The following is a 25,433-nucleotide window of genomic DNA, read 5'->3' on the forward strand; positions in this document are numbered from 1 at the left end:
TGCGGGCATTGATCTCTGATCTTCTCAAACCGGCCGGTGAATTCTGGTGTCTCTTCTTTGTCGACAAACGTTTTCATCTCATTCTTCCACCTCTTAAATAGTTCTGCCATCTTCTTAAGAGCATGAGACTTGATCAATTCCTCTTTAACTGGCTTCTCTGGATCCTCCTCTGGCGGTAGCGTGAAATTTGCCTTAAGTGTTGTCCAAAGATCTTCTTTCTGCATATCGGAGACATAAGACGTCGGCACCTCGGGGTCTTCCTTCTTTGGCTTTAACCATTGCTGGATACTGATCGGGATCTTATCCCTAACAAGAACCCCGCACTGAGCATGAAATGCAACCCTTGTCCGTATGGGTTCAATCGGCTTGCCATCGCGCGCGATTGCTGTGATCTCAAACCTTTCATCCGAGCGCAACTTTTTCTTCGGGCCTCGTTTCTTTACCGATGTTGAGCTTCATCCGGAGGGCTAGATTTCAAAGAAGAAAGACAAGAGTTAATTAATATGTGTACATATGAAAACAATGAATGCATCAATTAACTAGTCAGCACGGGCTTACCTAATATATATATACCTGGCCAGACTCGGTTAGGTCACCGGAGCCGTCATCACGGTCTCCTTCTTGTACCTCCATTGGGTCACCGGAGCCATCATGAACATAGCCCTCTTCTTGTACCGGCATTAATGGGTCACTGGATCCATCATGAACATAGCCCTCTTCTTCACCCGGTCCTTCCTGACCATCGGCGTCGTAGAGAAACGACGCAATGACATCACTTCCTTGTGCGATTATCTCCCCCAACATCGCTTCTGTTGCTTCGTCTCGGGAGTGATCCATAGTTTCTGCAAATATTTACAACATGTCAATTATTATTCAAACATGGTACAGATGGATATATATTAGTGGCAAACGTAGAACTAGCTAGCTAATCACAATAAGGAATCATGTTAGTGGCCTCGACGCTGCTTCTCTAGGGTTTGGGGTGGCCTAGACAACGCTTCAAGGGTTTGGGGTGGCCTCGACACAACGCTTCAAGGGTTTGGGGTGGCCTCGACGACAACGCTCTTTTAACTTGGTAAATTTGGGTGGCCTCGAGAGAGTTTGTCGGGTAGGGGCGCGGCGGGAGGGGGTAGGAGACCAACATCGTTTTTTCTCTAGGGTTTGGGTGTCCTCGAGAGTTTTGGTCGAGCGAGAGGGCCGAGGGGGGTGCTCCCGTGGTATAAGTTATCACGATCGAGAGTGGGTATATATATAGACCGGCCCTCATGTCGAAGTTATCCAGGAGGGGGTTATATCGACAATGATGCGACATACATATACATGGGAAAATAATGTTATCGGGGAGGGGGTATATCGGTATACCCCCCCCTCGTGTTGAAGTTTGATCGGGAGGGGGTATATCGACAACGACATACCCGATAAAAAATAAGAAGACAAAAGAAGAAATAAAAAGAGGAGAAGAAGAAAGGAATAGAAGAGAAGCAATCGAAGGAAAAAAAAAGGAGAAGAAGAAAGGAATAGAGGAGAAAGAAGAAAAAAATAGAAATTTTCCTTTCTTCTTCTCCTCTTCTTTTTCTTCTTTTTTCTTCTCCTCTATTCCTTTATTCTTCTCCTCTTCTTTTTCTTCTTTTTTCCTCTTCTTATTTATTTCTCCTCTTCTTCCTCTCCTCTTCTTCTCCTTTCTTCCTCTTCTTATTTTCCTTTTTCTCCTCGCATTCTTTTTCTTCTTCTTCGTTATCTTCCTAGCTATATATAATACTTTTCTAAAAATGTAACTTTTGCATATATAAAACCTTTTCTTCTTCTTCCTTCTTCCTTCTTCCTTCTCTTCCTTCTTTTCCTAAATATATAAAACTTTTCTAAAAATGAAATTAACCTAAAATGTACTAAATCGGAGAACATATATAGCTAAAACTAACCTAAAATGTACCCAAATGTACTAAAAATCTAACTTCTATATGCACAGAGAATGGGGCGTGGTTGGGGCCGGGGCGACGGCGGCGTGGTCGGGGTAGGGGCGACGGCGGCGTCGGTGTAGAGGGCGGCGACGGCGGCGTGGTCAGGGCAGGGGTGACGGCAGTGTGGTCGGGGCAGGGGCGATGGCGATCGACGGGGCAAAGGGCAAGGGCGACGGCGGCATGGTCGGGGCAGGGGCGACGGCGGCGCGGTAGAGGCACGACGAGGGCGACGACGGCGTGGTCGGGCCGGGCAACGGCGGCATGGTCGTGGGCAGGGCGACGACGGCAAGCTCGGGCAGCCTGGCGGCGTCGTCAGAGGGAACGAAGAACTGCCCAAATTTTCACAACTCCTGCTTATATAGCAAAGCCATTGGTACCAACCGGGACCAAAGGTCACTTTCAGCAGCCCAAAGGGCGGGAAGCAGCGGCCTTTGGTCCCGGTTGGTGGCACCAACCGGGACTAAAGGTCACTTTTCAGCAGCCCAAAGGGCGGGAAGCGGTGGCCTTTGGTCCCGGTTGGTGCCACGAACCGGTACCAATGCACCCCTTTAGTCCCGGTTGGTGCCACCAACCGGGACCAAAGGCTGCCCGCGTCGCGGCCAAAGTTTAGTCCCACCTCGCTAGTTGAGAGGGGCGCGCAGTGGTTTATAAGCCCCACTACCGTACCCCTCTCGAGCTCCTCTCCATTGCAGGCTTACGGGCCTACTTGTTACTGCTTTGCCTGATGGGCCTTCTGGGCCTACTGCGGGCCTGAATCCTGGCCCATGGATGGGTTTCTAGTCGTATTCACGCCGTGGTGGCCCAGTTGGTGGCAATTTTTTTATTTTTTCCCAGTTTTTTTGTTTTCTTTTTTGCTTTATTTATTTGGTTTTGTTTCTACTTACAAAAAAATACTTATTTATTTTATTTTGTTTTGTTTGTAATTACTTATTAATTTTATTTTATGATAATTCTTTTTGCTATTAAAGTTTCTAACAAAAAAAGTTCTTTATGAAAATTATTTTTGCTTTTACTCATTTTGAACAGAAAATACTTTGATAATTTTTGTTGCATGAATTTTATATAATTTTAGTTTCAATAATACTAGAAGTTGCTTATAATGTTTTGAACAAAAAATACTTTGATAATTTTAGTTTCATAAATTTTATTTATGTTATTAAAGTTTTTTTGTTTCTACTTATCTATTTTATTATAGTTTATATTATTTTATTTCAAATTACTTATTTATTTTATTTTCTTTTGTTTCTAACTTCATTTGTAATTTTTCATGCATTTATTGATTATTTTGAGCTATAAGACCATGAAATTGAAAAGCATTTGAAATGAACTCTGAAAAGGTTCCAAGTTGGCATGGTATCATCATTTTACCCACATAGCACATGTGCAAGAAAGTAAAGAGGCTTACGGCAAAAACTGGATGCACTTCATATACAAAACAGACAATCTCGTTCAAAGTATCAGGGTTTCATACGAAAACTCGTCTGTTACAAAGGGATTTCAATTTTCTTGAACTTATTCGAAGCCCCTTATTTTTCTGTGTTCAAAATGCACCATTCAAAGCCACATCATCAATTTACAACCCTTTATGACTTCATTTGTTATTTTTCATGCATTTACTGATTATTTTGAGCTATAAGACCATGAAATTGAAAAGCATTTGAAATGAACTCTGAAAAGGTTCCAAGTTGGCATGGTATCATCATTTCACCCACATAGCATGTGCAAGAAATTAGAGAGGCTTACGGCAAAAACTGGATGCACTTCGTGTACAAAACGGACAATCTCCTTCGAAGTATCAGGGTTTCATACGGAAACTCGTCTGTTACAATGGGATTTCAATTTTTTTGAACTTATTTGAACCCCCTTGTTTTTATGTGTTCAAAATGGACCATTCAAAGCCACATCATCAATTTACAACCCTTTCTCACATCATTTGTTATTTTTCATGCATTTACTCATTATTTTGAGCTATAAGACCATGAAATTGAAAAGCATTTGAAATGAACTCTGAAAATGTTCCAAGTTAGCATGGTATCATCATTTCACCCACATAGCATGTGCAAGAAAGTAGAGAGGCTTACGGCAAAAACTGGATGCACTTCGTGTACAAAACGGACAATCTCCTTCGAAGTATGAGGGTTTCATACGGAAACTCGTGTGTTACAAAGGGATTTCAATTTTGTTGAACTTATTTGAACCCCCTTGTTTTTTGTGTTCAAAATGCACCATTCAAAGCCACATCATCAATTTACAACCCTTTCTGACTTCATTTGTTATTTTTCATGCATTTACTGATTATTTGGAGCTATAAGACCATGAAATTGAAAAGCATTTGAAATGAACTCTGAAAAGGTTCCAAGTTGGCATGGTATCATCATTTCACCCACATAGCATGTGCAAGAAAGTAGAGAGGCTTACGATAAAAACTGGATGCACTTCGTGTACAAAACGGACAATCTCAGTATTAGGGTTTCATACGGAAACTCGTGTGTTACAAAGGGATTTCAATTTTGTTGAACTTATTTGAACCCCCTTGTTTTTCAGTGTTCAAAATGCACCATTCAAAGCCACATCATCAATTTACAACCCTTTCTGACTTCATTTGTTATTTTTCATGCATTTACTGATTATTTTGAGGTATAAGACCATGAAATTGAAAAGCATTTGAAATGAACTCTGAAAAGGTTCCAAGTTGGCATGGTATCATCATTTCACCCACATAGCATGTGCAAGAAAGTAGAGAGGCTTACGGCAAAAACTGGATGCACTTCATGTACAAAACGGAAAATCTCCTTCGAAGTATCAGGGTTTCATACGGAAACTCGTCTGTTACAAAGGGATTTCAATTTTGTTGAACTTATTTGAACCCCCTTGTTTTTGTGTGTTCAAAATGCACCATTCAAAGCCACATCATCAGTTTACAACCCTTTCTGACTTCATTTGTTATTTTTCATGTATTTACTGATTATTTTGAGCTAGAAGACCATGAAATTGAAAAGCATTTGAAATGAACTCTCAAAAGGTTCCAAGTTGGCATGGTATCATCATTTCACCCACATAGCATGTGCAAGAAAGTAGAGAGACTTACGGCAAAAACTGGATGCACTTCGTGTACAAAATGGACAATCTCCTTCGAAGTATAAGGGTTTCATACGGAAACTCGTCTGTTACAAAGGGATTTCAATTTTTTTGAACTTATTTGGACCGCCTTTTTTCTGTGTTCAAAATGCACCATTCAAACACACATCATCAATTTACAACCCTTTCTGACTTCATTTGTTATTTTTCATGTATTTACTGATTATTTTGAGCTATAAGACCATGAAATTGAAAAGCATTTGAAATGAACTCTGAAAAGGTTCCAAGTTGGCATGGTATCATCATTTCACCCACATAGCATGTGCAAGAAAGTAGAGAAGCTCACAGCAAAAACTGGATGCACTTCGTGTACAAAACGGAAAATCTCAGTATGAGGGTGTCATACGGAAACTCGTCGGTTACAAATGGATTTCAATTTTGTTGAACTTATTTGAACCCCCTTGTTTTTGTGTGTTCAAAATGCACCATTCAAAGCCACATCATCAATTTACAACCCTTTCTGACTTCATTTGTTATTTGTCATGTATTTACTGATTATTTTGAGCTATAAGACCATGAAATTGAAAAGCATTTGAAATGAACTCTGAAAAGGTTCCAAGTTGGCATGGTATCATCATTTCACCCACATAGCATGTGCAAGAAAGTAGAGAGACTTACGGCAAAAACTGGATGCACTTCGTGTACAAAATGGACAATCTCCTTCGAAGTATAAGGGTTTCATACGGAAACTCGTCTGTTACAAAGGGATTTCAATTTTTTTGAACTTATTTGGACCCCCTTTTTTTCTGTGTTCAAAATGCACCATTCAAACACACATCATCAATTTACAACCCTTTCTGACTTCATTTGTTATTTTTCATGTATTTACTGATTATTTTGAGCTATAAGACCAAGAAATTGAAAAGCATTTGAAATGAACTCTGAAAAGGTTCCAAGGTGGCATGGTATCATCATTTCACCCACATAGCATGTGCAAGAAAGTAGAGAAGGTCACAACAAAAACTGGATGCACTTCGTGTACAAAACGGAAAATCTCAGTATGAGGGTGTCATACGGAAACTCGTTGGTTACAAATGGATTTCAATTTTGTTGAACTTATTTGAACCCCCTTGTTTTTGTGTGTTCAAAATGCACCATTCAAAGCCACATCATCAATTTACAACCCTTTCTGACTTCATTTGTTATTTTTCATGCATTTACTAATTATTTTGAGCTATAAGACCATGAAATTGAAAAGCATTTGAAATGAACTCTGAAAATGTTCCAAGTTGGCATGGTATCATCATTTCACCCACATAGCATGTGCAAGAAAGTAGAGAGGCTTACGGCAAAAATTGGATGCACTTCGTGTACAAACCGGACAATCTCCTTCGAAGTATGAGGGTTTCATACGGAAACTCGTTTGTTACAAAGGGATTTCAATTTTGTTGAACTTATTTGAAGCCCCTTGTTTTTCTGTGTTCAAAATGCACCATTCAAAGCCACATCATCAATTTACAACCCTTTCTGACATCATTTGTTATTTTTCATGCATTTAGTGATTATTTTGAGCTATAAGACCATGAAATTGAAAATCATTAGAAATGAACTATGAAAAGGTTTCAAGTTGGCATGGTGTGACATCCTCGACTTTTGCTACAGTAGTAATTGTAATTAAGCTACAGTGATCAACCGTTAATGATGCCACGTCATCGAATTCCCATCTCGGACCCGCGTGGATTCACGTCTGTCCGGATCGATGATTTGAAAGCAAAAGGGAAGCACTTTATCGGTTCATTACAAGTGTTAAAAGGATATATATGTAAGGGGAAAGTATTAAAGAAATAATAATAAAAGAAAGAAAAGAAAACTGAAAGAAAGGATTAAAAAAAAGAAAAGGGAAAAGGTAAAACAAAATATAAAACAAATCAAAAAAAAAGGGAAACAACCCCCGTGGCCCAACTGGGCTCAAGGCCCAGCCGGCCACCTCCCACGCCCCCTCCCGCCAAACCCTAGCGAGAGGCCACCCTCCCCTCGCTACTCCCTCCCCCCCTGTCACGCCGCCGCCAGCCCCCCCTCGTGGGGGGGCCCCACCTCCACCCACCGACACTCCCTCCTCCCATCCCGTAACTCCCTCCACTCCCTCTCTCTCGGCCCCCCACCCCCGAGATCCCGTCGCCCCCCTCCACACCCCATCGCCCCCCTCCTCTCCACCTCGCCCCTCTCCCTCCCCAACCGGCGGCCGCCCTTCCCCCCCGCCGGCAGCCCCCTCCCCCGCCGGCCTCCTCCCTCCACCGCCTCCTCCTACCCCGGCGGCCTCCTCTCCCCACGGCCGCCTCCCTCTTCCCCCTCACCCCCGGCGGCCCCTCATCTCCCTCACCCCCCGGCGGCTCCTCCCCTCTCTCCGCGGCGAGCCCCCTCTCGGCCTCCACCCCGCCGGCAGGGGTGCCGGCCACCTCGGCCCCCCCATCTCGGCGGCCGGCCCCTTCCGGGAGGTCCCTCTCCGGCGGCCCCCTCTACGGTGGCCGCCCCTCCCCGTCGGCGGCTCCACCTCCGGGGGCCTCTCCTCACCGGGGCCCTCCTCACCGGCTCCTCCTCGCCGGCACATCACCACCGGAACCTCACCGTCACCGTCTCCACCGTCACTTCGTGCGAACTCCGGCTTCACCGGGCCGTCACGTCACCGTCGGTGAGCCCCTCCTCGGGCTCCTCCCACCTTACCGTTCTCCTCGACGTCACGGTTCCGTTCCGGCAAACGGGGCCTCGATCCGTCGAGGGTAGACTCCGGTAGGAGGATTTGAGTATTTGGTTCTTCTAGGTGGTGTTAGAGAAAATTGTTCTCTGTCTCTGTTAACAGAGAGAGAGAGATGAGTGTTGAGAGAAAAGAAAAATGAAAAAGAATAAATGGTGTATTAGATGCGTATGTATGTATGTATGTATGAGATGTGATGTATGTATTTGTGTATTTGGATATTTAGAGGAATACGGTATTTGCACGGATAGGTATCTAATAAAAATAAATGAGGAATTAACCTTAGGCCACTTACCGGTGGGGCCAATGCACCGCTGTCAATGACACGGAGGACCCACGCATAATTAAAAATAATGTTTTTCTTAAATAAATAAATAAATAGATATTTAGTTAAAATAATTAATTAACATAATTAGAGTATGACACGTGGGTCCCTCGTTGAATTAATCTGATTAATAAATATTTAATCTTAAATAAAACTTGTGCCTATGACGTTCGGGACCCGCTGGTCAGTTGACCGGTCAAATGTGATGTCAGCCTGACATCGCGATGATGTCATAATAGGATTTTACTAAATCTTTTAAATCTGTTTTTAATTCTTAAATAATTAATAAAACTTTAAAAATTAATATTAAATAATCCGTAAGTCAGATCAAAATATTTTCAACATGAAAGTTGATCAGCAAAGCGAGACGAACCCGGATACACGGCCCGTTCGTCTGTCACGCGTCCCTAGCATAGCAAACATGGAACGTTTCCATCGTTTCCAGTGTAACCGGTAGTAGCCCGAGACCCGGAAAATATCGTCAGATATTCTTCCGACCCGTCTATGACGGATGTTCCTGCGTTAGCTCATGCCTAGCCTGCATATTTCCATGTCGTGTTTTGTGTTGCATCGGTGCTATTATTTATTGTTTCTTCCCCCTCTTCTTACCGGTAGACCCCGAGACTGACGCTGCTGCCGGGTACATCTACGACCCTGCCGATCAGTCCATTGCCGCAGAGCAGCAAGGCAAGCAAATTCCCCTTGATCATTCCTATATCGCCTATGTCTTTCTTCCTACTGCTTGCATTAGTATTTTGCTACTGTTGTAGTTAGCTCCTATATCTGATGCATAGCCTGTTTTTGATGAACTGCTACTTTCAGTCCTGTACCTTTAATCTGCTTAGTATAGGTGGAGCAGTCATCCCCTCTGACCCCGTAGATCAGTTGCCCCGCTTGTTTTCAAATCTCGATCTCTGATCGACGAGCCAGACCCGACACAGCACGTTCACCCCCCTTCGTTGTACGACACTACAGGGATACTATCGGGTACCGAGGGTGACACCTCGCTAAGTACTCCTGATGATATCTCTGTAGTATAGCTAGTCGGTCGTGGTTCTCGAGGGTGATTCCTCTTTCACCATTCCCGATGACGTCTCTGTCGTGCCACCCCGCGAGTGTGGGACCCCCGAGGGTGATTCCTCTAAGCCCACCTTGACGGGTACATCGTTCGGAATCCAACGAGGGTGATACCTCGGATTCCCCCCGATGTTACAACCACACAGTTACTTGACCATGTTACTGGGATCATGGGTGATTAGTTGTAAGACGGGTGGATTCCCGCGAGACTGTGTTGTTGGCCTAATTAAAATGCTAATGGATTTGGGTATTTGATCTGGGTTGGTCGGAGACCTTTTCGCACTAACCGGCTACGCGGGAAGAATTATGGGTACTCGACGTCGCGGTATCAGCCGAAGCTTTTCAGATGCCAGCAGTGTAGCGGCGCGCGCCCGAGTGGTCCCGAGATGCATCGCGCTTGTGATTAAGGGATGCTAGGACTGACGTCGGCCGCCCACGCCACGTGCAGGAGCGTGAAGGGGAACTGGGCCCATGAACCCTTTGTGCTTAGGATTTAGACCGGCGGGCTGGCCTCTCCGATTAGTCTTAGGTGGGGCTGCGACGTGTCGATATTCCGAGGCCGGGCAGGACCCAGAAAAGTATGTCCGGCCAGAGTGTTATCGAGCGTGACGGGACATGTGGTGCACCCCTGCAGGGATGAAAATTAACTATTCGGATAGCCGTGTCCACGGTTACAGGACGACTTGGAGTTGTGCCCCGATCTTATACAACTACAATTGTTACTTAACTGGAATTAGTTTGCCTCGGGATTGCTTCCTCGCAGGGAGTCGAGGGAGGATCTTTAGGCGTGACCTCACTTTAATATTGCTGCAACAATATGACTATTATTGTGTTACCCCCCCCCCCTGTTCTACTCTCGTCTATTGCTGCAAGACCCTGAAGATGCTAGTCTTCGATAGGACTAGGCCTTCTCTCTCTATTCTCGCATTGCTGCAGTCAGTCCACATATAACCCCCTTCTTTGATACTGATGCATAATTAGAATAGTTCTGATGTAAGACTTGCGAGTACTTTGGATGAGTACTCACCGCTGCTTTGCTCCCCCCTTGTCCCCTTGATCCATTTGCTGCGACCAGATGATGAAGCCCAGGAGATGGAGGTCCCCACCGCCGACGACTGCTACCCCGACGGTGCCTACTACTACGTGGAGGCCGCTGATGATCAGGAGTAGTTAGGAGGTTCCCAGGCAGGAGGCCTCGCCTCGTTCGATCGTTGTACCTTTTGTGCTAGCCTTCTCTAAGGCACCCCATGTTTTATGTCTGTACTCAGATATTTGTTGCTTCCGCTGACTCGTGTGCTTATCGAGCTTTCGTATTCTAGCCCTCGAGGCCCCTGGCTTGTAATATGAAGCTGATGTTATTTTATTTGTGTCTAGAGTTGTGTTGTGATATCTCCCCGTGAGTCCTTGGGTTTGATCGTACGCATTTGCGTGTATGATTAGCGTACGATTAAGCCGAGGGCGTCACAAGTTGGTATCAGAGCCAACTGCCTGTAGGTAGCCCCCTTTCCAACTCCTTGGCCGAAGTTGAGTCTAGTGTTTGAAAAAACTTTACTAACACTGATGTTGTGGCTTACGGGCCCACATCTCAATTGGGTGGTATTAGTATCTTTTACTCCTTTCCTATACTCTGGGCTCTACTTTCTCTTCTCTTTCGGGTCAAAGATTTTACTAACTCTAACATTAGGTTCTCGAATCACATCAATCCGGAGCGCTGGACTATCTACTCCTTTTCTCCTGAATATGTATTACACACACTGTCATTGACATTCGTCAATCTTATTTTCAGATGCGTCCCGCAAGACAACACGTGCGCCTGACACAGGCCACCGAGACGACTGGGTTCCCGGCCATTTTGGTCGATCTCCTGACCAGGCTGGGATATCGCTGGTACCCCGAATACACCGTGTTCGAGGATTTCCGCGAGTACAACCAGTGCCAGTACCAGGCTGAGGTTCGCATCTTCGACCAGAGGGGCGGTGAGACCCTCGAGCGCCACGTGTTCTGTGGTATTGGAGTGTCGGTCGAGATGGCCGTCCACGATGCGGCCTACATCGCCATCACCCGACTCCGTGGAGCGTACCCTCACCTGGAGGAGAGCCCTTTCAGATACATCCCGCATGCTCCTGCTGGGGATGAGACTGGGTCTGATCTCACTGCCTACGCTTCTGACGTTCGGGAGCGCAGCGACCGTTCCTACGTCGCTGTCTGCGCCCCCTACGTGACGCGTCGCTACGACGCGCGGATTCTGGTGCAGTACACTGAGGCAATGGATCGTGCTTTCCGAGCTCTGACTGTGGAGTTGTATGCTACGCGCGCTCGTCTTTACGACGCGTTGACAGAGCTGCAGCCATCACACTGTCCGAGGGTTCCCCCTTTGCGCATCCGCGAGCCGAGCAGGACAGAGCTACCATCAGCTCTCGAGTGGACAGATGTTGGGGGTAGAACCCCTGCACTTGGACCTCAGCTCCTCGACTGGATGCGGTACCGTCACCAGAGTCACAACGGGACACAGGGTCCTGTCCCTACCTTCTATCACCGCCAGCTACCAGGATTCGTTCGTCCTCTCCGACGTTGATGTAGCCTTATCGCTACATCTCGTTGTGGTACTCTTCCATCGCGTGCCTGCGCACCGCCTAGTGAGTCCAGGGTATCGTCAAATGCGTCCGGACTATCGCCAAATTTCGAGTTTTTTTTAATCGTTAGTCTGTAATCGAACTTATGTATGGGTCTGTATGTCGAACTCAACTACTATGGAGTATCTATCGCATTTCCCTTTCGTTATGCTTGGTTACTTCATGAATGCGTGTGATGCCTTTCAATTACTTTAAGCTAAACTACCCCTGCTAAATATTTAACAGGATGGTTAGACCAGCTGGCCGCCCGCGTGGCCGTGCCAACGATGCACCACCCCCGCCTCCTGAGTATATGGCGGGGATGATCCAACAGTTTGAGCTGAACCGCCAGTTTATGCAAGGGCTCATGGATCAGTTCCAAAGGCCGAACATGAACCAACCACAAGGCGTGACACTGCAAGACTTCTGCCGTCTCAACCCTGCGATCTACCGCAGCTCAACTCAGCCTCTAGATGCTGATGACTGGCTCCGTGACATTTCTTATGAGCTAGAGTCTGCCAATGTGCCCCTGGCGAGCTATGTCAACTTTGCCGCATACTTTCTGAAGGGTCCCGCTGCTCAATGGTGGGACAGCCACAGGCGCTCTCAGCCCGTTGGAGCTATCATCACTTGGGAAGAGTTCAAGGCTGCTTTCCATGCTCGATACATTCCCCAGGGAATCATGGACCGGAAGAAGCGTGAGTTCCGCAACTTAGTCCAGGGCAACAAGACTGTGGATGCTTATCAGCGGGAATTTCTGGAATTATCTCGATATGCTGAAGAAGACATTGCGACTGATGCACGCAGGCAGGAGAAGTTCCGTGAAGGCCTCCACCCTGACATCAAGCTGACACTCCTCGTTCAGGACTATGCTGATTTCGCCACCCTCGTGAACAAGGCTATTCAGGTTGAGACTGGTCTGCAGGAATACAAAGATAGCAGCAAGCGCAACCGTGACATGGGCTCATCTTCGGGCTCATCTGCACAGAAGCGGAAGATCTGGATTCCCAACAACATGTACCATGCACCTGCTCCTACTCCGAGGCCGTCCTATGCTGCACCTCGCCTGCCTCCTCCACCACCTAGGCAGCCGAGGCTTCCAGCTCCACCGCCTCGAGTTCCTCCTCCCCGTCCCGAGGACGGGCTGTGCTTCAAGTGTGGCCGTCCAGGTCACCGTGCTAGAGACTGCAGGCAGAGTCAGAATCAGCTGGCACTTCCCGCAACTGGCCGTGGTAACACCCAGAACCGCAACTTCAACGCTAAGCCTGCTTATGTTCGTGGTCAGGCCAACAACATTGATATGGGTCAAGCTCAAGACCAGCCTGCTACCGTGATGGGTACACTTCTCGTTAACTCAGTACCTGCTTCTGTATTGTTTGATACAGGAGCATCGCATTCCTTTATGTCGGAAAATTTTGCATACATGCATGACATTAGGAGCGAAGAAATGAACATCCCGATAGTGGTAAACACCCCTGGGGGCGAATGCCGAACCTCTGTGGTTTGCCCCCATGTTCCAGTTGAAATTGAAGGATTAGAATTCCTTGCCAACCCCATCCTACTAAAGTCATCCAACATTGATCTCATATTGGGGATGGACTGGTTGAAAGCTCATACGGCATCGATCGTTTGTGCCACCAAAATCATCCACCTCCTACACCCTTCAGATGAACTAGTAAGCTACCATGCTCATCTCGTCCGTAATGCTGAGGCACGGCTGTATGCTTTGAATGCATTAAATGCGTCGCCTCTTGAAGGGATTGAAAACATTCCAGTGGTCCGAGAGTTCCAAGATGTCTTTCCAGAAGAACTTCCGGGGATTCCCCCTGCTCGAGCTGTCGAGTTTGTCATTGAATTGGTACCCGGTACCACTCCTATTGCCAAGCGTCCTTATAAAATGCCACCACATGAACTCCTTGAACTTAAGCAAGAAATTGACAACTCGCTCCGTCTGGGTTTCATCCGTCCGAGTTCCTCTGCTTGGGGAGCACCTTCTCTCTTTGTTAAGAAGAAGGATGGGACAAATCGATTGGTTCAAGACTATCGTCCTATCAACCAGGCCACTATTCAAAACAAATATCCTCTCCCTCGGATAAATGATTTGTATGATCAACTTGCTGGTTCCACCGTTTTCTCTAAGCTCGACTTGAGATTGGGATACCACCAGATCCGTGTTCGCAAGGAGGATATTCCGAAGACCGCCTTTGTTACTCGATATGGATCATACGAGTACACCGTCATGTCCTTCGGCTTAACCAATGCACCGGCAACTTTCTCTCGATTGATGAATTATATATTCATGGACTACCTCGACAAATTTGTCGTGGTATATCTGGATGATATTCTGGTGTTTTCAAAGAACAAAGAAGAGCATGCTGAACATCTTCGTCTTGTACTGGATAAACTTCGGGAGCATAAACTCTATGCGAAGTATTCCAAATGTGAGTTCTGGCTAGACGAAGTGACTTACCTTGGTCATGTGATTTCCAAGGATGGTATAACGGTCAACCCCGAACGAATTCAAGCTATTCTTGACTGGACTCCCCCGAAGAATGTCAAGCAAGTCAGAAGTTTTCTCGGACTCGCCAGCTATTGCCGTCGATTCGTCGAGAACTTCTCCAAGATTGCGAAGCCCTTAACCAACCTGCTTCACAAAGGTGTTAAGCATGAATGGACTGATAAATGTCAGGAAAGTTTCCAGGCACTCAAGGACAAACTAACGCCCGCTCCAGTACTTGCTCCTCCAGATACGAAAAGGGATTTCGTCATATACTGTGATGCTTCTCGTCAAGGAATAGGTTGTGTCCTAATGCAGGATCGCAAGGTGATCGCTTATGCTTCACGTCAACTGCGTGCTCATGAAGAGAACTACCCAGTTCATGATCTCGAGCTTGCCGCAGTCATTCATGCATTGAAGGAATGGCGACAATACCTTGTCGGTAATCGCTGTGAAATCTACACCGACCATCAAAGTCTGAAGTACTTGTTCACTCAACCAGAGCTGAACCTGCGTCAACAAAGATGGATGGAGCGTATAGCAGATTTTGACTGTAGTATATCATATACCCCTGGCAAGGCTAATGTAATGGCTGATGCCTTAAGTCGCAAGTCATACTGCAACCACCTCCAGGTTCATGAGGTTCACGATCGTCTGCAAGAGGAATTCCGTAAGCTGAACCTCCACATTGTTCCTCAGGGTTACCTTGTTCCTCCCCCTGAAGAGTATCAAAAGATGAACCTTCGTGTTGTTAATCAGGGTTCCCTCAGTAACCTAGTGGTTGAACCAGATCTTGTGAGCTCCATAAAGAATATACAAAACTTTGACGATGATGTCAACAGGATTAAGAGTTATATTGCGAAGGGTAAACCCTCCTTTTTCACTGTTGATGAAGGTGGTGCCTTGTATTTCAAGGGTCGCCTATTCGTTCCAAATAAGAAGGAAAATCTCAGGATGACTGGGAAGGTGATGGAAGAAGCTCATGACACACCATTGTCTATTCACCCGGGTAGTACCAACATGTACCAAGACATCCGGCAAAGATTCTGGTGGCCCAATATGAAACAAGACATTGCACGCTATGTGGCAGAATGTGATATATGCCGGCGTATCAAGGCAGAACACCAAAAGCCTGCGGGAACTCTGCAACCTATCTCTATTCCCGAGTGGAAATGGGATCACGTTGAAATGGACTTTGTCACTGGTTTTCCCAGGTCTCAGAAAGGTAATGATGCTATTCTTGTCGTCATTGATCGACTGTCCAAAGTTGCACATTTCCTGGCCGTCAAAGAAACGATTAATGCTAGTCAGCTGGCAGATCTTTATATGTCAAGAGTTGTTTCACTTCACGGTATTCCGTTGGTAATCAGTTCGGACCGTGGCAGCTTGTTTACTTCAAAATTCTGGGAAAGTTTTCAGAAGGCTATGGGGACTCATCTGTCCTTCAGCACTGCATTTCATCCTCAATCCCAGGGACAAGTTGAACGAGTCAACCAAATTCTCGAGGACATGCTTCGAGCTTGTGTCATTTCTATCGGTAAGAAATGGGAGGAATCTCTCCCGTATGCCGAGTTCTCTTACAACAATAGCTATCAAGCTAGTCTGAAGATGGCCCCTTTCGAAGTATTGTATGGGCGAAGGTGTCGAACTCCTCTGAATTGGTCACAAACTGGGGAACGATCACTCTTCGGTCCGGATATTATTCAACATGCCAAAGATCAAGTCCGCATTATTCATGAGAATCTGAAGGCTGCTCAGTCTCGTCAGAAAAGTCAGTATGACCGTCATCATCAAGATATGGTCTATCAACCTGGCGAAAAGGCTTATCTCCGTGTCACACCAATGAGAGGTGCACACCGTTTCGGAATCAAGGGCAAGTTAGCTCCTCGTTATATTGGTCCTTTCACTGTTCTCGAAAGGCGTGGAAGAGTGGCTTATCAATTGGAACTGCTGGCGAACCTTTCTCAGGTTCACGATGTCTTCCATGTTTCTCAGCTCCGTCGCTGCTTCAAGGACCCTATTCGAGCAGTGGATCACGACATGCTTGAGCTACAACAAGACCTCTCTTATAAAGAGCATCCGGTCCGCATTCTCGACCAAGCTGAACGTAAGACTCGTCGCAAGGTCACCAAGTTCCTTAAGGTGCAGTGGTCAAATCACTCTGAAGATGAAGCCACTTGGGAACGCGAGGATCATCTTCGTGATGAATACCCCGGGCTCTTTCCCTCTACGTCTTAATTCTCGGGACGAGAATTCTTGTTAGTAGGGGAGAATTGTGACATCCTCGACTTTTGCTACAGTAGTAATTGTAATTAAGCTACAGTGATCAACCGTTAATGATGCCACGTCATCGAATTCCCATCTCGGACCCGCGTGGATTCACGTCTGTCCGGATCGATGATTTGAAAGCAAAAGGGAAGCACTTTATCGGTTCATTACAAGTGTTAAAAGGATATATATGTAAGGGGAAAGTATTAAAGAAATAATAATAAAAGAAAGAAAAGAAAACTGAAAGAAAGGATTAAAAAAAAAGAAAAGGGAAAAGGTAAAACAAAATATAAAACAAATCAAAAAAAAAGGGAAACAACCCCCGTGGCCCAACTGGGCTCAAGGCCCAGCCGGCCACCTCCCACGCCCCCTCCCGCCAAACCCTAGCGAGAGGCCACCCTCCCCTCGCTACTCCCTCCCCCCCCTGTCACGCCGCCGCCAGCCCCCCCTCGTGGGGGGGCCCCACCTCCACCCACCGACACTCCCTCCTCCCATCCCGTAACTCCCTCCACTCCCTCTCTCTCGGCCCCCACCCCCGAGATCCCGTCGCCCCCCTCCACACCCCATCGCCCCCCTCCTCTCCACCTCGCCCCTCTCCCTCCCCAACCGGCGGCCGCCCTTCCCCCCCGCCGGCAGCCCCCTCCCCCGCCGGCCTCCTCCCTCCACCGCCTCCTCCTACCCCGGCGGCCTCCTCTCCCCACGGCCGCCTCCCTCTTCCCCCTCACCCCCGGCGGCCCCTCATCTCCCTCACCCCCCGGCGGCTCCTCCCCTCTCTCCGCGGCGAGCCCCCTCTCGGCCTCCACCCCGCCGGCAGGGGTGCCGGCCACCTCGGCCCCCCATCTCGGCGGCCGGCCCCTTCCGGGAGGTCCCTCTCCGGCGGCCCCCTCTACGGTGGCCGCCCCTCCCCGTCGGCGGCTCCACCTCCGGGGGCCTCTCCTCACCGGGGCCCTCCTCACCGGCTCCTCCTCGCCGGCACATCACCACCGGAACCTCACCGTCACCGTCTCCACCGTCACTTCGTGCGAACTCCGGCTTCACCGGGCCGTCACGTCACCGTCGGTGAGCCCCTCCTCGGGCTCCTCCCACCTTACCGTTCTCCTCGACGTCACGGTTCCGTTCCGGCAAACGGGGCCTCGATCCGTCGAGGGTAGACTCCGGTAGGAGGATTTGAGTATTTGGTTCTTCTAGGTGGTGTTAGAGAAAATTGTTCTCTGTCTCTGTTAACAGAGAGAGAGAGATGAGTGTTGAGAGAAAAGAAAAATGAAAAAGAATAAATGGTGTATTAGATGCGTATGTATGTATGTATGTATGAGATGTGATGTATGTATTTGTGTATTTGGATATTTAGAGGAATACGGTATTTGCACGGATAGGTATCTAATAAAAATAAATGAGGAATTAACCTTAGGCCACTTACCGGTGGGGCCAATGCACCGCTGTCAATGACACGGAGGACCCACGCATAATTAAAAATAATGTTTTTCTTAAATAAATAAATAAATAGATATTTAGTTAAAATAATTAATTAACATAATTAGAGTATGACACGTGGGTCCCTCGTTGAATTAATCTGATTAATAAATATTTAATCTTAAATAAAACTTGTGCCTATGACGTTCGGGACCCGCTGGTCAGTTGACCGGTCAAATGTGATGTCAGCCTGACATCGCGATGATGTCATAATAGGATTTTACTAAATCTTTTAAATCTGTTTTTAATTCTTAAATAATTAATAAAACTTTAAAAATTAATATTAAATAATCCGTAAGTCAGATCAAAATATTTTCAACATGAAAGTTGATCAGCAAAGCGAGACGAACCCGGATACACGGCCCGTTCGTCTGTCACGCGTCCCTAGCATAGCAAACATGGAACGTTTCCATCGTTTCCAGTGTAACCGGTAGTAGCCCGAGACCCGGAAAATATCGTCAGATATTCTTCCGACCCGTCTATGACGGATGTTCCTGCGTTAGCTCATGCCTAGCCTGCATATTTCCATGTCGTGTTTTGTGTTGCATCGGTGCTATTATTTATTGTTTCTTCCCCCTCTTCTTACCGGTAGACCCCGAGACTGACGCTGCTGCCGGGTACATCTACGACCCTGCCGATCAGTCCATTGCCGCAGAGCAGCAAGGCAAGCAAATTCCCCTTGATCATTCCTATATCGCCTATGTCTTTCTTCCTACTGCTTGCATTAGTATTTTGCTACTGTTGTAGTTAGCTCCTATATCTGATGCATAGCCTGTTTTTGATGAACTGCTACTTTCAGTCCTGTACCTTTAATCTGCTTAGTATAGGTGGAGCAGTCATCCCCTCTGACCCCGTAGATCAGTTGCCCCGCTTGTTTTCAAATCTCGATCTCTGATCGACGAGCCAGACCCGACACAGCACGTTCACCCCCCTTCGTTGTACGACACTACAGGGATACTATCGGGTACCGAGGGTGACACCTCGCTAAGTACTCCTGATGATATCTCTGTAGTATAGCTAGTCGGTCGTGGTTCTCGAGGGTGATTCCTCTTTCACCATTCCCGATGACGTCTCTGTCGTGCCACCCCGCGAGTGTGGGACCCCCGAGGGTGATTCCTCTAAGCCCACCTTGACGGGTACATCGTTCGGAATCCAACGAGGGTGATACCTCGGATTCCCCCCGATGTTACAACCACACAGTTACTTGACCATGTTACTGGGATCATGGGTGATTAGTTGTAAGACGGGTGGATTCCCGCGAGACTGTGTTGTTGGCCTAATTAAAATGCTAATGGATTTGGGTATTTGATCTGGGTTGGTCGGAGACCTTTTCGCACTAACCGGCTACGCGGGAAGAATTATGGGTACTCGACGTCGCGGTATCAGCCGACGCTTTTCAGATGCCAGTAGTGTAGCGGCGCGCGCCCGAGTGGTCCCGAGATGCATCGCGCTTGTGATTAAGGGATGCTAGGACTGACGTCGGCCGCCCACGCCACGTGCAGGAGCGTGAAGGGGAACTGGGCCCATGAACCCTTTGTGCTTAGGATTTAGACCGGCGGGCTGGCCTCTCTGATTAGTCTTAGGTGGGGCTGCGACGTGTCGATATTCCGAGGCCGGGCAGGACCCAGAAAAGTATGTCCGGCCAGAGTGTTATCGAGCGTGACGGGACATGTGGTGCACCCCTGCAGGGATGAAAATTAACTATTCGGATAGCCGTGTCCACGGTTACAGGACGACTTGGAGTTGTGCCCCGATCTTATACAACTACAATTTTTACTTAACTGGAATTAGTTTGCCTCGGGATTGCTTCCTCGCAGGGAGTCGAGGGAGGATCTTTAGGCGTGACCTCACTTTAATATTGCTGCAACAATATGACTATTATTGTGTTACCCCCCCTGTTCTACTCTCGTCTATTGCTGCAAGACCCTGAAGATGCTAGTCTTCGATAGGACTAGGCCTTCTCTCTCTATTCTCGCATTGCTGCAGTCAGTCCACATATAACCCCCTTCTTTGATACTGATGCATAATTAGAATAGTTCTGATGTAAGACTTGCGAGTACTTTGGATGAGTACTCACCACTGCTTTGCTCCCCCCTTGTCCCCTTGATCCGTTTGCTGCGACCAGATGATGAAGCCCAGGAGATGGAGGTCCCCGCCGCCGACGACTGCTACCCCGACGGTGCCTACTACTACGTGGAGGCCGCTGATGATCAGGAGTAGTTAGGAGGTTCCCAGGCAGGAGGCCTCGCCTCGTTCGATCGTTGTACCTTTTGTGCTAGCCTTCTCTAAGGCACCCCATGTTTTATGTCTGTACTCAGATATTTGTAGCTTCCGCTGACTCGTGTGCTTATCGAGCTTTCGTATTCTAGCCCTCGAGGCCCCTGGCTTGTAATATGAAGCTGATGTTATTTTATTTGTGTCTGGAGTTGTGTTGTGATATCTCCCCGTGAGTCCTTGGGTTTGATCGTACGCATTTGCGTGTATGATTAGCGTACGATTAAGCCGAGGGCTTCACACATGGTATCATCATTTCACCCACATAGCATGTGCAAGAAAGTAGAGAGGCTTACGGCAAAAACTGGATGCACTTCATGTACAAAACGGACAATCTCCTTCGAAGTATCAGGGTTTAATACGGAAACTCGTCTGTTACAAAGGGATTTCAATTTTTTTGAACTTATTTGAACCCCCTTGTTTTTATGTGTTCAAAATGCACCATTCAAAGCCACATCATCAATTTACAACCCTTTCTCACTTCATTTGTTATTTTTCATGCATTTACTCATTATTTAGAGCTATAAGACCATGAAATTGAAAAGCATTTGAAATGAACTCTGAAAAGGTTCCTAGTTGGCATGGTATCAACATTTCACGCACATAGCATGTGCAAGAAAGTAGAGAGGCTTAAGGCAAAAACTGGATGCACTTCGTGTACAAAACGGGCAATCTCCTTCGAAGTATCAGGGTTTCATACGGAAACTCGTCTGTTACAAAGGGATTTCAATTTTATTGAACTTATTTGAACCCCCTTGTTTTTATGTGTTCAAAATGCACCATTCAAAGCCACATCATCAATTTACAACCCTTTCTGACTTCATTTGTTATTTTTCATGCATTTACTAATTATTTTGAGCTATAAGACCATGAAATTGAAAAGCATTTGAAATGAACTCTGAAAAGGTTCCAAGTTGGCATGGTATCATCATTTCACCCACATAGCGTGTGCAAGAAAGTAGAGAAGCTTACACCAAAAACTAGATGCACTTCGTGTACAAAACGGACAATCTCAGTATGAGGGTTTCATACGGAAACTCTTCTGTTACAAAGGGATTTCAATTTTGTTGAACTTATTTGAACCCCCTTGTTTTTCTGTGTTCAAAATGCACCATTCAAAGCCACATCATCAATTTACAACCCTTTCTGACTTCATTTGTTATTTTTCATGCATTTACTGATTATTTTGAGCTATAAGACCATGAAATTGAAAAGCATTTGAAATGAACTCTGAAAAGGTTCCAAGTTGGCATGGTATCATCATTTCACCCACATAGAATGTGCAAGAAATTAGAGAGGCTTACGGCAAATACTGGATGCACTTCGTGTACATAACGCACAATCTCCTTCGAAGTATCAGGGTTTCATACGGAAACTCGTCTCTTACAAAGGGATTTCAATTTTTTTGAACTTATTTGAACCCCCTTGTTTTTATGTGTTCAAAATGCACCATTCAAAGCCACATCATCAATTTACAACCCTTTCTCACTTCATTTGTTATTTTTCTTGCATTTACTCATTATTTTGAGCTATAAGACCATGAAATTGAAAAGCATTTGAAATGAACTCTGAAAATGTTCCAAGTTGGCATGGTATCATCATTTCACCCACATAGCATGTGCAAGAAAGTAGAGAGGCTTACAGCAAAAACTGGATGCACTTCGTGTACAAAACGGACAATCTCCTTCGAAGTATCAGGGTTTGATAAGGAAACTCGTGTGTTACAAAGGGATATCAATTTTGTTGAACTTATTTGAACCCCCTTGTTTTTCTGTGTTCAAAATGCACCATACAAATCCACATCATCAATTTACAACCCTTTCTGACTTCATTTGTTATTTTTCATGCATTTACTCATTATTTGGAGCTATAAGACCGTGAAATTGAAAAGCATTTGAAATGAACTCTGAAAAGGTTCCAAGTTGGCATGGTATCATCATTTCACCCACATAGCATGTGCAAGAAAGTAGAGAGGCTTATGATAAAAACTGGATGCACTTCGTGTACAAAACGGACAATCTCAGTATTAGGGTTTCATACGGAAACTCGTGTGTTACAAAGGGATTTCAATTTTGTTGAACTTATTTGAACCCCCTTGTTTTTCAGTGTTCAAAATGCACCATTCAAAGCCACATCATCAATTTACAACCCTTTCTGACTTCATTTGTTATTTTTCATGCATTTACTGATTATTTTGAGGTATAAGACCATGAAATTGAAAAGCATTTGAAATGAACTCTGAAAAGGTTCCAAGTTGGCATGGTATCATCATTTCACCCACATAGCATGTGCAAGAAAGTAGAGAGGCTTACGGCAAAAACTGGATGCACTTCATGTACGAAACGGACAATCTCAGTATTAGGGTTTCATACGGAAACTCGTGTGTTACAAAGGGATTTCAATTTTGTTGAACTTATTTGAACCCCCTTGTTTTTCAGTGTTCAAAATGCACCATTCAAAGCCACATCATAAATTTACAACCCTTTCTGACTTCATTTGTTATTTTTCATGCATTTACTGATTATTTTGAGCTATAAGACCATGAAATTGAAAAGCATTTGAAATGAACTCTGAAAAGGTTCCAAGTTGGCATGGTATCATCATTTCACCCACATAGAATGTGCAAGAAATTAGAGAGGCTTACGGCAAAAACTGGATGCACTTCGTGTACATAACGCACAATCTCCTTCGAAGTATCAGGGTTTCATACGGAAACTCGTCTCTTACAAAGGGATTTCAATTTTTTTGAACTTATTTGAACCCCCTTGTTTTTATGTGTTCAAAATGCACCATTCAAAGCCACATCATCAATTTACAACCCTTTCTCACTTCATTTGTTATTTTTCTTGCATTTACTCATTATTTTGAGCTATAAGACCATGAAATTGAAAAGCATTTGAAATGAACTCTGAAAATGTTCCAAGTTGGCATGGTATCATCATTTCACCCACATAGCATGTGCAAGAAAGTAGAGAGGCTTACAGCAAAAACTGGATGCACTTCGTGTACAAAACGGACAATCTCCTTCGAAGTATCAGGGTTTGATAAGGAAACTCGTGTGTTACAAAGGGATATCAATTTTGTTGAACTTATTTGAACCCCCTTGTTTTTCTGTGTTCAAAATGCACCATACAAATCCACATCATCAATTTACAACCCTTTCTGACTTCATTTGTTATTTTTCATGCATTTACTCATTATTTGGAGCTATAAGACCGTGAAATTGAAAAGCATTTGAAATGAACTCTCAAAAGGTTCCAAGTTGGCATGGTATCATCATTTCACCCACATAGCATGTGCAAGAAAGTAGAGAGGCTTACGATAAAAACTGGATGCACTTCGTGTACAAAACGGACAATCTCAGTATTAGGGTTTCATACGGAAACTCGTGTGTTACAAAGGGATTTCAATTTTGTTGAACTTATTTGAACCCCCTTGTTTTTCAGTGTTCAAAATGCACCATTCAAAGCCACATCATCAATTTACAACCCTTTCTGACTTCATTTGTTATTTTTCATGCATTTACTGATTATTTTGAGGTATAAGACCATGAAATTGAAAAGCATTTGAAATGAACTCTGAAAAGGTTCCAAGTTGGCATGGTATCATCATTTCACCCACATAGCATGTGCAAGAAAGTAGAGAGGCTTACGGCAAAAACTGGATGCACTTCATGTACGAAACGGACAATCTCAGTATTAGGGTTTCATACGGAAACTCGTGTGTTACAAAGGGATTTCAATTTTTTTGAACTTATTTGAACCCCCTTGTTTTTCAGTGTTCAAAATGCACCATTCAAAGCCACATCATCAATTTACAACCCTTTCTGACTTCATTTGTTATTTTTCATGCATTTACTGATTATTTTGAGCTATAAGACCATGAAATTGAAAAGCATTTGAAATGAACTCTGAAAAGGTTCCAAGTTGGCATGGTATCATCATTTCACCCACATAGAATGTGCAAGAAATTAGAGAGGCTTACGGCAAAAACTGGATGCACTTCGTGTACATAACGCACAATCTCCTTCGAAGTATCAGGGTTTCATACGGAAACTCGTCTCTTACAAAGGGATTTCAATTTTTTTGAACTTATTTGAACCCCCTTGTTTTTATGTGTTCAAAATGCACCATTCAAAGCCACATCATCAATTTACAACCCTTTCTCACTTCATTTGTTATTTTTCTTGCATTTACTCATTATTTTGAGCTATAAGACCATGAAATTGAAAAGCATTTGAAATGAACTCTGAAAATGTTCCAAGTTGGCATGGTATCATCATTTCACCCACATAGCATGTGCAAGAAAGTAGAGAGGCTTACAGCAAAAACTGGATGCACTTCGTGTACAAAACGGACAATCTCCTTCGAAGTATCAGGGTTTGATAAGGAAACTCGTGTGTTACAAAGGGATATCAATTTTGTTGAACTTATTTGAACCCCCTTGTTTTTCTGTGTTCAAAATGCACCATACAAATCCACATCATCAATTTACAACCCTTTCTGACTTCATTTGTTATTTTTCATGCATTTACTCATTATTTGGAGCTATAAGACCGTGAAATTGAAAAGCATTTGAAATGAACTCTGAAAAGGTTCCAAGTTGGCATGGTATCATCATTTTACCCACATAGCATGTGCAAGAAAGTAGAGAGGCTTACGATAAAAACTGGATGCACTTCGTGTACAAAACGGACAATCTCAGTATTAGGGTTTCATACGGAAACTCGTGTGTTACAAAGGGATTTCAATTTTGTTGAACTTATTTGAACCCCCTTGTTTTTCAGTGTTCAAAATGCACCATTCAAAGCCACATCATCAATTTACAACCCTTTCTGACTTCATTTGTTATTTTTCATGCATTTACTGATTATTTTGAGGTATAAGACCATGAAATTGAAAAGCATTTGAAATGAACTCTGAAAAGGTTCCAAGTTGGCATGGTATCATCATTTCACCCACATAGAATGTGCAAGAAATTAGAGAGGCTTACGGCAAAAACTGGATGCACTTCGTGTACATAACGCACAATCTCCTTCGAAGTATCAGGGTTTCATACGGAAACTCGTCTATTACAAAGGGATTTCAATTTTTTTGAACTTATTTGAACCCCCTTGTTTTTA

This window comes from Hordeum vulgare, chromosome 3H (assembly GCF_904849725.1).
Source record: "Hordeum vulgare subsp. vulgare chromosome 3H, MorexV3_pseudomolecules_assembly, whole genome shotgun sequence".
Taxonomy (NCBI): Eukaryota; Viridiplantae; Streptophyta; class Magnoliopsida; order Poales; family Poaceae; genus Hordeum; species Hordeum vulgare.